Genomic DNA, 12,500 nt, shown 5'->3' with positions numbered 1-12,500 from the left:
CACCTTTGTGGCACTGTGTGGAACAGTGCCGTCAACATCAGTCTTCTCTGGTCTCAATGGAACTGCCTCTATTAGAGACTCGGCCCGATTTCTGTAAGAACATATTTCTTTACTCTAATATGTTCTATATTTAGCATTTAGGGAAAAGGAGTTTTGTCGCTAGTGTGAAAAGACAAGATATTTTACTTGTATATATATATATATTTTTTTTTTGGTGATATGTTTTGTTTCTTTAAATCAGTTTTCATTTTCTTAGTTTAATATTCCATGAATTACATAAATGACTTGGTCCATGTTATATAATTTAATGTTTTTTTGTATTATAAAATTTTATGATCGACTTACCTTTATTTTTCATATGTATCCTTTTTTCTTAAAATTTATTAATAGAATAGTGAGAACACCTGAGGTTTGCAAGTGCATATACTACTAATTATAATCACTATACTTTATTAGTTATCAAAATTCTAGAAAAAAAACATTATGAATTGGGTGTGGATTTCTTTTTGCAAATGCTTAGTAAAAAGGCGAGTAACGGACATTTTGCCTTGGAAATTGTAGAAAAAGTTCATTTAATAATATCAGACACATCTAACAAATACACAAGGTATGATGATAGCGAATTACATTTGTAATAGTGATACCTCAAGATTTATAACTCTTGTTCAACATCCAATTAAGTTTTAAATCGTCCGGGTGTTTTTCTTTTAATACCTTCTCTCGTCGAACTACAGTTCATTAGTCGGTCCTAATTAAAAAGGATAAAATTCTCTGAAACTTTAATGAGAAATTTATGTTTCTCCTTATTAAGTTTTCGATGGCCAATTTCTCATGTGAAGTGACAGAGATTGACTGATTTACAGATCAAGTTCTTCACCGGAGCAGAATTGTAAATTGGTTTCCTTTACAAGAAACGACAATACTATCATATTTGAGAGACATTGTTAGACTTCATCTATAGATTGATACAATTTCTCAACTATTCCTTATTATATCAAATGACTTTATATGTCAGGATGCTAGAAAAATCCAAACAATCAATAAATAACACATTAAATCAATCAATCAATCAATCAATCAAAAAATCTCAACGATCATCAGTGATCCAGTAATATTTGAGAAGTAGCTCTATCAGTTTCAGTTTCCCCAACATCGACTTTGTTTTAGTTATTATATTGTATTTGTAAAAAACAAATTCAGCATTATTTTTATTTGAAGACTTTTTATTTAGAAAATACTAGAGGTTTTAAGACAGAAAATATGAATGGATTGTCAGAAATTAGTTATTTAGAAATAAATTTTCTAATAATATTCTTATTAGAATGACCAACTACCAAGAGGCAGGTTGATGCAGAAATAGAAAAGTAACCACCCCATAATGTACTTATTTTATTTTAGTTAAATGTTTGCAGATTATTTTCTGTTATTATGACTATTTGTTTAGACCTACTTAAATACTTTTCCTTAATAGAAGGCTCTTTGCTTATAGACATTATCTCTGATTTTCTCTATGTCAAGGAAATATGTTTACTGTCTTCTAGGAAACAGGGTTTTAAAACCATCTAAACAAGGAGTAACAAACGATGAAGGTTGATTAACATTGGTGCTTTATACAAATAATTGGTCACTTTTCTGATTGTAGAGAAATGTTTAGGAAGCTGCAGTATCAAAGATGATTGTTTTCACTTTACATATCATCCCTACGGAGAGAAACACACACACACACTTAGGTTACCTGGGCGCAGACCGAATGATTATGTTAAAGCAGTCTTCATCAGACACCGTGCAGAAAAAAAAAAAAATTGAACTAAAATAACCACACTGATAATAGAATTTTATTTTCTATTGTATTGAACCTGCACTAGATGATGATTTATTAGACTGTCATTGCCTTTCAGAGGATTTATTGAACGACTGACAATATTCTTACTATTGCTTATGGCCCCTTTTATGGTGTTATCACATTATTTGCCTCTGGCACTGAATGCATTTCGGTAAGATCAGCCATCTGTGGAGAAATGAGGTATGCAGTCCTTTTACATACCAGTCAAGCCACTAGAACCTGATAGTCAGAAAAAAAGTGGAAAGGTAAAAGAAGGTCATTAAGATTATACTGTATATCAAGAGAAATGTGCAGCGTTTTAGTATTGATTATACACTTCAATCCCCATAACTTTGGAATGAATAACATCCATAGATAAAACTCCATGTTGTCATTACTTTCTATCTCTCTCTCTCTCTCTCTCTCTCTCTCTCTCTCTCTCTCTCTCTCTCTCTCTCTCTCTCTCTCTCTCTCTCTCTCTATGATTTATACAGAATGTCATGAGCAATCACATAAAAATCCGGTTATGTATCAGTTTAGTGAGATAGATGTTACTGTATGGACATGAATCGTGGAATGACAATGAAACACTATCCAACAGATTTTGTAGATTTGAGAACAAAGCCCTCCGAACAATATTGGGAGTTACATGGCAGGATAAGATTAAGAATAAAACTATAAGAACGATTACTCGAGTGCCATATTGGATGAGATTATGGTGAGGGGTAGATAGAAATGGTTGGGGCAAGCTCTTCTCACTCCCCAAGACAGAATAGTTTATCAATCTTTTAACTGGGCTCCAATAGGCACTAGAGCTGTTGGAAGACCCTGGCCTTCATGGCTGAGGACTATGAAGCATGAAATAGGAGATGATTAATGGAGAAGTATTGAATTAAAAGCTCAAGATAGAGATGACTGGCAAATTCTAACCGAGGCCTTTATTGTCAATAGGCTTAGGAGGGGATGATGATGATGATAGAAGGATGTTGTGGAATATTCAATTATAATACCATATTCAATAAAAGGAAAACGCTTGTGAAGTTTAGATGATCCAACTTTACCATTTTGGTGGAAAGCTATGCGAATGCATTGTTCCACATCATCGAGTTATTTCATTAAAAAGTGTCTTGATATTTAACGGAAAAAATAATGCAACGGAAACACAGAGTCAGAGAAAGAGAGAGTATGGCCTTAAGGAAAACCCTACGAAAATATGAATATGTACAGAGATGAGGAGGTGCCGACGAGTAATTCAAGGTAATGATGTTCCACTTCTGCATAGATTTCTCTTTCTCCGGTTGGAACCGGACTGTGGGAAGTGAAGGAGAAGAGGAGAATGTAGATTGCGTAGGGAAGGTTTGAAATAGATAGAGGCTTAGGGAGAAGAAATACTGAGATAGGTCTCTCTTCTTAGTGTTTGTATGGAAGATGTATTTTAACGTTGTTACTGATCTTATAACAATTAATATTAAATATGCATTACTTCTCTTGTAGTTTATTTATTTCCTTTTTTCCTTTCTTCACTGGGATATTTTTCCTTGGAGCCCTTGGGCTTATAGTCATTCTGCTTTTCCAACTCAGTTTGCAGCTTGGATAATAATAATAATAATAATAATTATTATTATTATTATTATTATAATATCATCAACAGGCAAAATTGAGGTCTATTCGTAAAACCCGTGAAATACGCAAATTCGTAACCACATCGGTATTCATTTTTATGTGTCTGTGAGAGAGAGAGAGAGAGAGAGAGAGAGAGAGAGAGAGAGAGAGAGAGAGAGAGAGAGCTCGATCTCTTTGGTCATAACATCAATAGCTGGTGTAAGGCAGACTTCATTTGTCCACGATATTATTTACTGCTCATTCAGGCATCTCGTTTTAACTCTCTCTCTCTCTCTCTCTCTCTCTCTCTCTCTCTCTCTCTCTCTCTCTCTCTCTCTCTCTCTCTTTCGATCCCAGGTCTAAATTAGAATTGTTTCACAACGAACACTCTGGATTTTGGAAGTTAAATTACTTCCCTGACAAACAAGTGTCTGGAATCCTGTAGGTATTTTGCATGTTAATAATGATCTCTATGATCGCTTTGCTGAAGTCATAAGATTCCTCTCTGACTCCACCATTCCATATTTTATTATTCGTTATTTCGTTTCACTATATGACGTGTTTCATTTTCGTCAAGACAATAATGGTTCAGAGGAGAGCTCTACCCCCATTCTTTGATTTCATTTTCATCCTTGATATGCTAAATATATATATTTTTTAGTTTAAGTAGGTTAGATGTATTATTCTTCGAGACCGACTGACAGACAGACAGACAGACATTCATGCTTACTTTGCTTCCGGATACAATGCCATAAGGCTAATATAACTTGAAGGAGAAAAAATTATTTGCCTTGCAGTTTTGTCATTTACATTCCACGGATCACTTTTTGTGAGAAAGCTTTGTAATCTTATGTCTTGCGAAAACATAAAAAGCAAAATAGTATCTGTTCTTCCTTATAAGAATATATGCTTAATGTCTGATGATGATTTAAAAGTGTATATGATGTTTTAACAATAGTAAATAGTTTGTTACTTTGCTAGTATTGTTATTGCATTACCAACTTTAGATGTGCGTTAGGAAGTAAGATTTATTTTTTTAAGAGAATTCAGTATCTCTTAATGTATTATAGACTAGACGACTTTCATTTCCTTAATGACTTTTACCATGCCTCCCTTTTTGAACATTCATATTTATGGCAACTAGTTTCCTTTCTATAGAATACGAGAGTTATCAATGGCAGTGCTGCCTTTCTATTCCACTGTCCCTTCAGATGTATCTAGTTACTTGCAAAATTCTTTGATATTGGATCCCTCTTGACTAGCCTCTCTACAGAGCGCTACAATGGAATTTAACATTCTGTGTGTCTGATAATGAGTGCTTAATCTAAGTAATACTTTTTAAGAGAACTAAATCTTGGTTGCTATTGACGGGGTTTCATTTACGCACGTTATGTATGTATAAATCTACCAGTTTCATTCTTTAATTTTGATTTTCTATTCGTTTATTTTCCAGTTTTTTACGTATTAACTTTTATGTTTCTGGGGCTTCCTTTTACTAGAGAGTGGAAGGTCATGGTACAAAGGCTATGGCACTACCCAAGACTAGAGAGCAATGATTGAATTTCGATATGTTCTTCTTCCAGAAGAGCTGCTTATCATAACTAAAGAATCTCTTCTACCCTTACCAAGAGGTATGTAGCCGTTGAACGACAACAGTGCAATAGTTAACCCCATGATTGAAGAATTATTTGGTAACCTGTGTTGTCAGACTATTCGGTTTAGGCTATGTGTTAGCAAAGGAAAGATGAGCAGTAACCAGAGAGAGAGAGAGAGAGAGAGAGAGAGAGAGAGAGAGAGAGAGAGAGAGAGAGATCTTTGGTCGTAACATCAATAGCTGGTGTAAGGCAGACTTTATTTGTCCACGATGTGGTTTACTGCTCATTCAGGCATCTCTCTCTCTCTCTCTCTCTCTCTCTCTCTCTCCTCTCTCTCTCTCTCTCTCTCTCTCTCTCTCTCTCTCTCTCTCTCTCCCTAGTTTAAATTGGAATTGTTTCACAACGAACACTCTGGATTTTGGAAGTTAAATTACTTCCCTGACAAACAAGTGTCTGGAATCCTGTAGGTATTTTGCATGTTAATAATGATCTCTATGATCGCTTTGCTGAAGTCATAAGATTCCTCTCTGACTCCACCATTCCATATTTTATTATTCGTTATTTCGTTTCACTATATGACATGTTTCATTTTCGTCAAGACAATAATGGTTCAGAGGAGAGCTCTACCCCCATTCTTTGATTTCATTTTCATCCTAGATATGCTAAATGTGTATATCCTTTAGTTAAGTAGTTTAGATGTATTGTTCTTCGAGACAGACAGGCAGACAGACATACAGACATTGATACTTGTCTTTCGGACACAATGCCATACGGCTAATATGACATAAAGGAGAAAAAAAATTATTTTCCTTGCAGTTTTGTCATTTACATTCCACGGATCACTTTTTGCGAGAAAGCTTTGTAATCTTATTTCATACGAAAACACAAAAAGCAAAATAGTATCTATTCTTCCTTATAAGAATATATGCTTAATGTCTGATGATGATTTAGGAGTATTTATGATGTTTGAATAATAGTAAATAGTTTTTTACTTTGCTAGTATTGTTATTGCATTACCAACTTTAGATTTGCGTTAGGAAGTAAGATTTATTTTTTTAAGAGAATTCAGTATCTCTTAATATATTATAGACTAGACGACTTTCATTTACGTAATGACTTTTACCATGTCTCCCTTTTTGAACATTCATATTTATGGCAACTAGTTTCCTTTCTATAGAATACGAGAGTTATCAATGGCAGTGCTGCCTTTCTATTCCACTGTCCCTTCAGATATATCTAGTTACTTGCAAAATTCTTTGATAGTGGATCCCTCTTGACTAGCCTCTCCACAGAGCGCTAGAATGGAATTTAACATATTGTGTGTCTGATAATGAGTTCTTGATCTCATTAATACTTTTTAAGAGAACTAAATCTTGGTTGCTATTGACGGGGTTTCATTTACGCACGTTATGTATGTATAAATCTACCAGTTTCATTCTTTAATTTTGATTTCTTATTCGTTTATTTTCCAGTTTTTTACGTATTAGGTTTTATGTTTCTGGAGCTTTCTTTTACTAGAGAGTGGAAGGTCATGGTACAAAGGCTATGGCACTACCCAAGACTAGAAAACAATGTTTAAATTCAGTGTCCGTCTCCCAGAAGAGCTGCTTATAACTAAAGAATCTCTTCTACCCTTTCCAAGAATAAAGTAGCCGTTGAACGACAACAGTGCAATAGTTAACCCCATGATTGAAGAATTGTTTGGTAACCTCAGTGTTGTCAGACTATTCGGTGTAGGCTATATGTGAGCAAAGAAAAATGAGCCAGAGAGAGAGAGAGAGAGAGAGAGAGAGAGAGAGAGAGAGAGAGAGAGAGAGAATTCCAATGCAGTACTGTCTAGCCCATTCAAGACCCAATAACTCTCTAGCAGTAGTATTTAATCGGGTGGCTGGTGACCTGGCTGCAGCTACACTACTGTTGCTGGAAAATAATATTAATTTTTGATAAGATATGAGAAAAGAGAATAAGAAACCAATAGTTTTTTTGCCACCCGTGCCCCCCAAATCTTTTATTTGTAATCATCCCTTCCAGTTTTCTTTTATTTACTGGGCTCATTTTATGTCGTTTTCTATGACAGAAAACATCAGCTGGACAACAACCAATTATGAGCTGGTAACATTAGTCGAGCTATCCTTACTATAATAAGGAGCTCTCTCTCTCTCTCTCTCTCTCTCTCTCTCTCTCTCTCTCTCACATGTTATAAGTAAAACAAAATTAGCGGTCAGGTAAAAGAAAAATGTATGAGTATAATTTTATTATTTTCGAATCAAAGAATTGTTATTTACTGTTTACGAACCCTATGATTACCTAGTTTCATTGGTTGTTGGAATCATATTTGATAAACGTAGTTTTGTTTCATCTTTATTGTACCAACCGTGTGTCACACGATCGTACATGAATTATTTTGTATATATTATGCTTATATCTGCGCTCTTCCCTCGCACTAAAAAGAACCAGAATAAACATGTCTGCGTGTCGCCTCTCTAACATTGTGTGTTTCTCGAACATGAAAATTCCTGTTGCCTTGAGGTTTTGTATATAAAGGAGAGTGTTCTTTAATAAAGTTACTCAGTTGATTGCATCCTGCCTTTGAGTCATAACCTTTCTCTCGGCCGTCACATTGGTGACCCCGGAAGTCGACTCGTTCCCACCACCTTCCACCCGCCCTCCCCTCGCCCCTCCATCATTGGTACTATGGCGGACTCTACGGAAGTTGGCGCTGCGGCCCCCCCATTGAAACTTTCGTCATTCGCCAGCGGAGAGGCGTTTGCTTGGTTTCAGCGCGCAGAAGTCCAGTTTCGCATCAACGGCCTGACTCTCTCAACCACCAAAGCAGATTATGTTCTCGCGGCGATACCCGAGGACACCTTCCCAGAAATATCCGACTGGCTTTGTGAACAAGGAGACACCCCAATAGCGTATGACGCCCTCAAAACATACCTTCTGCAGTACTCGCCGTCGCCAGCTTTTTCCGCTCTCTCAACAACCATTGGGAGACCAAAGGGCTTCGCTTGCCCTCAGGGAAATGACCAGTATCGCTCGCCTTCAACCTGCCGCAGACGGCTCTCCTCGTGAGGTGAACCTACTTCGTGCCCTTTGGATACGCCGTTTACCCGGACCTATACGCGCTGCCATACCCGATGTCGATAGTTTACCCATAAAGGACTTGATGACCAAAGCCGACGCCCTTATGGACAGCCACTTCAAGACCTCCATCAACGCCTCCACCCCTGACGAAGAGGATGCCTATTCAACGTCAACCGAAGCTGACATGAATCCCATAGGACATACACGCCTACTCCGTGACGTGCCGAAGCAGCGACAAAGCCACCCACCACCCACCAATCGCTCACTCCCCAACAAACCACTTCTACAGCCACTTACTACCTCCCATCCGTCACAGTTTTGCTACTATCACTTCAGATTCGGGGCAACCGCGAAGAAATGTGCCGAGGATTGTCAGTGGCCAAAAAACGTGTAAGTAGGCCATTGCTCGTGGCGGTGGCCTCCCGTGTTTCTAATCTTTTCTTTTTACATGATGCAGGAACGGGCGTGCGATTTATGGTAGACACGGGTGCTTGTCGTTCTCTTTTGCCAAGGAAACTCTTCAAGACACAACGTAGTCTGTCTACATCTGCCGACGTCCGCTTGGTAGCTGCCAACGGATCTGCGATACCCACCTACGGTTACGAGAACCTCACATTATCGTTCGGAAACGGTAAATTCAATTGGAAGTTTCTCGTTGCTGACGTCACAATGCCAATCCTCGGTGCGGATTTCCTCTCTCATTTCCACCTTCTGGTCGATGTTGCCCACTGACGGTTGGTCAACGCAGACTCGTACTTGTCGACACCTCTTCAACCCGCCCCTTCTAACCTCGCTCTCCACATCAGCGCACCCACGGATGACTACGCACCCCTCCACACGTTGTACCCGGAAGTTTTCCGTCCAGAACTTCGCCAAACGCCCACGGTTCCTGCCAAGCATGGTAGGCTATTTATCACCATATCAAGACGACGGGACCCCCAGTCTTTGCAAAATTCAGACGTCTGGCACCGGAACAATTGGCAGCCGCCAAAGAGACGTTCGCCGAAATAGGGGAAATGGGCCTTTGCCAAAAGGCCTCCAGCCCATGGTCGTCACCCTTACACATCGTTCTGAAGAAAGACGGCTCCATCCGTCCATGCGGGGATTACAGGCGCCTGAACATGTAAACAGAACCGGATCACTACCCCCCTCCCAAACATTGCCGACGTGACCTCCTACCTGCACAAAGCAAAGGTTTTCTCTATGCTCGATCTCCTGAAGGGGTATTATCAGGTGCCTATGAACCCAGAAGACATCCCCAAGACTGCCATCACCACTCCATTTGGTACATACACCTTCAATTACTCCTGTTTTGGCCTTTGTAATGCTGGGCCCACGTTTCAACGTCTCATGGATGGCATCTTAGGGGACCTCCCTTTCTGTGTGTGTTATATGGACGACATACTTGTGTTCTCCTCCTCAAGAGAGGAACACCTCCGTCACCTTCGCATCGTGCTCGACCGCCTGCAACAAAACGGCCTTGTAGTCCAGTACGACAAGTGTACCTTTGGCACCAACGAAGTGTCGTTCTTAGGGCACCACATCACTCCTGAAGGAGTCCATCCCCTCCCTGAGAAGGTAGCAGCCGTTCAGAACTTTCCCGCGCCCTCGTCCGTCAAAGCTCTGCAGGAGTTCTTGGGCATGATCAACTATTATCACCGTTTTCTGCCAGCCATTGCCGCCACTCTTGCTCCCCTCTTCGCCTCCCTCAAGGGCAAGCCAAAGGACCTGAAGTGGGGTCCCCTTCAAGAAGCAGCCTTCTGCAATGCAAAGAAGGCCCTATCAACCGCTGCGGCTCTCACTTTTCCTATCCCACATGCCCCTCTCCTTCTCTCCACCGAGGCCAGCGACGTCTCTATTAGTGCAGTACTCGAGCAGGTGGTCAACGGCTCGCCCCTCCCATGGGATTTGTTCGGCAGAAAATTGTCCAAGGCAGAATCAGGTTATTCTACCTTTGATCGAGAATTGCTGGCGGTGCACTTGGCTGTCCGTCACTTTCGTCATTTCTTAGAAGGTAAGCCCTTCGTCTTTCGCACAGACCACATGCCTCTGGTGCACATCTTTCCTCGACAGTCTGATGCCTGGTCCGCCCGGCAACGCCGACATCTCTCCGCCGTGGCTGAATACAATTGCACCCTTCAATACGTCCCTGAGAAAATGAATCCCGTTGCCGATGCCCTGTCAAGAAACACGTTGGCTGCCGTTCAACTGGGATTGGATTACAGCGCCCTGGCTGAAGCCCAACAACAGGATCCAGAATATCAAGGATGTAGGACATCCTGCACGTTCCTCCGTTGGGAAGACTTCCCCCCTCGAAGACTCCAACGCCACCCTCCTCTGTGACGTCAGTACTGGCAGACCATGACCTTGGATTCCTGCTCCCATGCGCCGACAGGTGTTTGATTTCATTCACGGCCTTTCACATCCCTCGTGCCGTTCTACTGCACAGCTGCTGAAGGCAAAGTTCATTTGGCACGGCATTTCTAAGGATGCTAAGGATTGGGTCCGCGCCTGTACTTCTTGCCAAACTTCCAAAGTACATCGACACACGGATTCAGGATTGGGCACCTTTCCTCAACCTCATCGTCATTTCGCACACATTCACGTCGACGTTGTAGGCCCCCTACCCACATCACAAGGACATCGTTACCCGTTTACCGTCATCGACTGCTCCACCCGTTGGCCTGAAGCCATTCCCATGGAAACTGCAACGTCCGCCTCATGTACATCAGCCTTACTCTCTGGATGGATTGCAAGATTTGGTATCCCTGAGCATATTACTTCTGACAGGGGAACCACTTTCACCTCTCAATTGTGGACATCATTAGCGAATCTCCTGGGCATCACCCTACATCAGACAACGGCCTACAACCCCACTGCCAATGGAATGGTTGAATGTTTTCATCGCACCCTCAAAGCAGCTTTGATGTCCCGCTGCAAGGATTGCAATTGGTTTACTCAGCTTCCCTGGGTCCTCCTGGGACTAAGGACCACTCCTAAAGACGCCCTCAACGTCTCGGCAGCTGAAATGGTGTATGGCGACCGCTTGGTCGTCCCTGCCGAATTTTTTTTCTTCTACAACCTCCTCCGATGAGAAAATCTACTCTATGCCGCCAGACTTAAAAGCCCCCAGCGAAGCATCACATACCAACAGATTTGCACTCTGCAACGCACGTCTTCCTGCGCAGCGACACTACCAAGCCACCGCTAACGCCCCCTTACACGGGCCCTTTCCTTGTGATCCGACGCAGTCCGAAAGCATTCCTACTAAACATTCGTGGCAAAGAAGACTGGGTCTCCATTGATAGTCTAAAACCTGCTTATCTACTGCCAGATGACCCGCCTACAGTTTGCCTCTCTAGATCAGGGTGCCCTATTTAACATGTACAGTATGTCATTTTTAGGGGGGGAGCCATATACCAACCGTGTGTCACACGATCGTACATAAATTATTTTTATATATTATGCTTGTATCTGCGCTCTTCCCTCGCACTAAAAAGAACCAGAATAAACATGTCTGCGTGTCGCCTCTCTAACATTGTCTGTTTCTCGAACATGAAAATTCCTGTTGCCTTGAGGTTTTGTATATAAAGGAGAGTGTTCTTTAATAAAGTCATCAGTTGATTGCATCCTGCCTTTGAGTCATAACCTTTCTCTCGGCCGTCGAACTATACTTAACTTCTAGGATAGGATGGTCACAAGTAGGGATAATATACTTAAGTTCTACAATATGACCTTCACAAGTACGCGTAATCATAATTTACTTAAATTCTAAGATAGAAAGCTCATAAGTAGGGATAATCATAATTGCTTCATTCACTTGACTGTCAGTACTCTTTTACCAGTGTTAATATAGCATCTCTATCCATATATAAGTAGAAAGGGTTATCAAAACTCTTATCCATGAAAGAGACGTGGATATTTGAGACAATAAACAAAAATCTATATGTAAGTTAAGCTTGTTCGCTTTTGTTAATGAATTTTCTTGGAAAAAATAGATATACAAAATCGGAAGGAAAATTCATAAGAACAAAAAAATCTTCCTGTAGCTTTCAAGAGAGACTTGTGTGTTCTTTCAAGTAGATATTTTACGAGGAAAAATCTCAGACCAGAAAGACTGATATGAAGAATGGTTTTCGAAGCATAGAAAGAGGAAGACCTAAATTTGCGTCGGCCACAAAGGAAATTGATAGCAAGGACAAATTAATTAGCGGTGGAAAGTTCAAAGCAGTCTGCAAAAACGATGCAATAATTAAAGATGAGACTCTTTGTACGAAGACCTTGTATATTGCGTTACTCTATGGCTTACGACAAATCATATTACGTAAGCGAAGCCTGGTATATATAAAGAATTCAGTTGAGTCCTATGAAATCAGAGAAGATACCGTAAATAA

This window comes from Palaemon carinicauda, chromosome 7 (genome assembly GCF_036898095.1).
Source record: "Palaemon carinicauda isolate YSFRI2023 chromosome 7, ASM3689809v2, whole genome shotgun sequence".
NCBI lineage: Eukaryota > Metazoa > Arthropoda > Malacostraca > Decapoda > Palaemonidae > Palaemon > Palaemon carinicauda.
Note: the sequence above shows the minus strand (reverse complement) of the source record.